Raw genomic sequence first — 4,678 nt, 5'->3', positions numbered from 1 at the left:
CAAACTGTGCAGCTCTGCAACTGCATCCTGGCCCATCCTCACCCTTCTGCCCCCAACCCTCACCTCCTTGTACCCCCAATATGTTTTTCCCAATAAAAAAATATTTAAAAAAAGACCATTTCTAGATCCATCTTCAAATATAATGTGGTGAGTGATAGGATAATATCCCTGTATAAACAAGGAAGATCTGTTGATACAACTATCATTCACATTTATGCACAAGTAGAGCCAATGAGGAGGAAATAGATAATTTCTACCAGCTGTTGCAATCAGAAATCAATCAAATATACAACAAAGATACATTAGTAATAATGGGTGACTGGAATGCAAAAGTTGGCAACAAGGAAGAAGGATCAGTACTAAGGAAATATGGACTTGGTGACATAAATGAGGCTGGAGATAGAATGATAGAATTCTATACAATCAACAATTTATTTATAGTAAATACATTTTATAAGAAACATACACATTGACTTCACCTGACGGCCCACATCGGAATCAGATTGCTTACTTGTTGTTGTTGTTGTTAAGTGCTGTCGAATCGCAGGGGACTCATAGCCACCCTATGAAAGAGAGTCCCTGATGCTTGGGTGCCTTTCATCCTCTTTCCAAGTTCATAGTGTTTCCGGAGGCAAGCTATTATGGAAGTGGATGCCACTCCTCCTTCCAAGCTTGTTTTAATCAGAGAGCTCCACCCTACTCTCTGTCCGCATTGGGTAGCCAACAATTAGGGTATTTGACACATCAGTGTCACAGTGTTCAGCCTAACAGCAACCACATGTGACCACAGTATAACAACTTGTACACCAGGGCTAAACGACCTAAAAGAATGTCTGAACAATAGCAGTGAAAGACAGGCCCGAGGGCCGCGGATTAAAAGTCACCCACCTTTGGCTTGGTGGCATCGCTTTCTGTCCCCCGGGCCAGCTGATCTCTCTCTCTGTGTTGATATTATTGTTGTTAAGTGCCGTTGAGTCACAGGCGACTCATAGCGACCCCATGAAGGAGAGTCCTCGACGCTTGGGTACCTTTCATCCTCTCTCCAGGTTCATAGGGTTTCCGGAGGCAAGCTATTATGGAAGTGATGCCACTCCTCCTTCCAAGCTTGTTTTAATCGGGGAGCTCCACCCCACTCTCTGTCTGCATTGGATAGCCAACCATTAGCGCATTTGACACATCAGTGTCACATATGTGGGGGAAATTGTTGCAAACGCTCAATTTCATGTATGAAAACGAGGACAGGTGCTGATTGTGGATCAGATCATCAATTACTAATAGACAAACTCAAACTGATGCTAAATAAAATTAAATCAAATCCACAAGAACCACATTTTGACCTGAATCTATCCATCATGAATTTAAAGACCGCCTCAGGAATAGTTTTGAAGCCTTGAATAGTAATGAGCGAAGAACAGATGAGTTGTGGGAGGATGTCAAAAATATCATCCAGGAAGAATACAAAAGATCATTACAAAGATGGAAGAAGAGGAAAAGATCAAAATGGATGTCAGAAGAGACTCTGAATATTATATTTGACTGCCAAAATGCCAAAGCAATGTTAAGTACCTGAACAGAAGATTTAAAAGTACAGCATAGGAAGACAAAGGAAAGTATTATAATGAAATGTGCAAAGACCTGAAGGTGGAAAATCAAAAGGGGTGAATTCGCTCAGCATTTCTTAAACTGGAGAAAATGAACAAATTCAAGCCTCAAGTTTCAATACTTCAAGATGTGTGGGCAGAGTGTTGAATGATCTAGGAAGCATCAAAAGGAGATGGAAGGAGTATACAGAGTCACTGCACCAAAAAGAATTGGTTAACACAAAAGAATTTAATGAAACAACATATTATCAAGAGTCTATTGTGATGAAGGAGAAAATTCAAGCTGCTCTGAAGGAATTGGCAAAAAACAAAGCCCCAGGAATTGATGGCATACCAACTGACATATTTCAACAAACAGATGCTGCCCTGGATGCATTCACCAGGTTGCGCCAAGAAATCTGGAGTACAATCATCTCGCCAACTGGCTGGAAGAGATCCATATCTATTTCCATTTGAAAAAAAGGTGACTCAACAGAGTGTGAAAATTATAGAATAATATCATTAATATCACATGCAAGAAAGATCCTGATGAAAATTATCCAAAAACAATTGGAACAGCACAACAATGAGAATTGTCAGATATGTAGTCTGGGTAAAGAGGCCATGGCACTAGTGATATTATAGCCAATGTTACATTGAGCTTATCTGAAAGCAGAATAACGGAGAAATGTCTGTGTTTCATTGACTGTGCAAAGGTATTTGACTGTGGATCTCAACGAGCTGTAGCTAGCTCTGAGAAGAATGAGAATCCCAAAACACTTGATTATATTTATGTGAACCAGAAGGCAGTCATCAGAACAAAACAAGGGAACACTGTATGATTCAAAATCATGAAATGTGTATGCCAGGAATGTATTCTATCTCTGTACTTCTTCAATCTATATGCGGGACAGATCATCTGGAAGTCTGGACTCTATGAGGAGGAAAGTGGCATCAGGGTTGGAGGAAGATTCATCAACACCTTGTGTTATACATATGACAAATCCTTGATTGCCAAAACGGAGGAGGACATAAGACATTTGCTGCAGAAGGTCAAGGACTATAGCCTTCAATATGGATTGAAGCTCAACATCAGAAAACAAAGATTCTCACAACTAGGCCAATTAGCAGCATCATGATAGACAGTGAAGAAAACGAGATTGTTAACAGCTTCAGCTTGCTTGGCTCCACAATCAAAACTCTTCATACCAGAAGCCAGGATATCAAAGACAAATTAATTGCATTGGGAAAATCTACTGTCAGGGACATCTTCAGAATACTGAAGATGAATGATGTCAGTCTAGATACTAAGGTGTGCTTGATTCAGGTCATAGTCTTCACAATTACTCACTGTGCATAGAAAGCTGGACAATGACTAGGGATTATAGAAGAAGAAATGATGCTTTTGAATTGTTGTGCTGGAAAATAGTATTGAACATGCCATGGACTGCTAAGAGAACAAATAGGTCCATCTTGGAGAGGGTGAAACCAGACTGCTCCTTGAAGGCAAAGATTTTGAAGCTCCATCTGACAGTCTCTGGTCATACTGCCAGAAGGGAACAATCCTTGGAGAGGTACATCATGCTTGGAAGGGTGGAGGGACAGCACAAAAAAGGAAGACCCTGGATGAGATGGATTGACTCAGTGACTGGGATAATGTGTGTAGGTGTGTCAGAAACAATGAAATTGACTAAAGATAGAGCAGGATTCAGTGCTGTTGTACACAGAGTTGCTGTGAGTCGGAGTTGACTCATGGCACATAACAACAACAGCAACTTCAATAAACTCATGTGCAAGTAAAAACTTGATGAAGATTATTAAAAAATGACTACAACCCTATTTCAACAGAGAACTGTCAGAAAGTCAAACTAGATTTAGAAGAGGCCGTGGTGCCAGGAATAAGATTTTCTATGTCAGATGGATCTTAACTGAAAGCATATAAGATCATAAGGATATCTACCTGTGTTTTATTAACTATGCAAAGGCCTTTGTGTGGATCACAACAAATTGTGGTTAATAATGATAAGAATGGGAATCTTAGAACACTGAATTGTGCTCATGCGAGACCTTTATCTACACCAAGAAGCTGTTGTCATAACAGAACAAACAAAAATAATAATAAAAGATCTCAGAGCTGTATCCTGTCTTCTGTATGTTCAACTTGCATGTTGAACAAATCATTTGAGAAACTGCACTCTATGAAGAATATGGCATCAGGACTGGAGGAAGACTGATTAACAACCTATATTATGCAGATGGCACAACCTTGCTTGCAGCGACTAAAGAGAACTTTAAATGCTTGCTGAAGAAAATAAAATCAGAGACTGAAACCTTCTAGATGAATTACATCTCAAGATGAAAAAAACAAAAATCCTCACCACTGGATCAATAGGCAACATCGTGATAGATGAAAATGGAGATAAGAAACAACAACAAAGCTATAGATATTGGAGTTTATGAGCTTTGCTTTATTTTTTTATACCTTCCAAATTTCCTAGATTCATATTCCATTAATAAGAATTACATTATTAATGGACATTTATAACTATTTTTTCTCATTTTGAATTGTGCTATGTCAAAAAATGAAAACCCTAAAAGCATTATTCCATCTGTTTCATTAAATGTGACTCTATTTCGAGAGGACTGGTCTTTCCCAGTCATATTTTTAGTGCCTCCCATACTGAGGGCTATATATTCTGTCACTGTAGCACAAAGTGATCTGCTACTGTACAAAAAAATGTTGTGTGGGCTCCCCCCCCTTTTCTCAAGATGTAGATTATGGATCCTTCTTATTTATCTGTCTTTGTCTGGAAACTCCATGGTGACATGAATGACCCTGGGGGTATTTGAAATACTGTTGGTATAGCTTCTAGCATCACATTAACATGCAAGACAAATAAAATGACAAACTGATAAGTAAGTGGTGGTAGCTTCATGGCAAGAAGCTGTGCTGCAATTCCGAAGGCTCACAGTTCGAGGCCACCAAATGCTACGTGGGAGAAGGATGGGCAGTCTCCTCCCATGTGATTAACTCCCTCTTAAAACTCACTGAATGGTCAGCTATGGGTTGGTTCTGACTCAAAGGTACACAAATATAT

The sequence above is a fragment of the Elephantulus edwardii genome, unplaced genomic scaffold (genome assembly GCF_000299155.1).
Source record: "Elephantulus edwardii isolate Elephantulus edwardi_28Jun2011 unplaced genomic scaffold, EleEdw1.0 scaffold00248, whole genome shotgun sequence".
Lineage (NCBI taxonomy): Eukaryota > Metazoa > Chordata > Mammalia > Macroscelidea > Macroscelididae > Elephantulus > Elephantulus edwardii.
The sequence above is the reverse complement of the archived record's forward strand: the minus strand, read 5'-3'. Positions refer to the sequence as shown.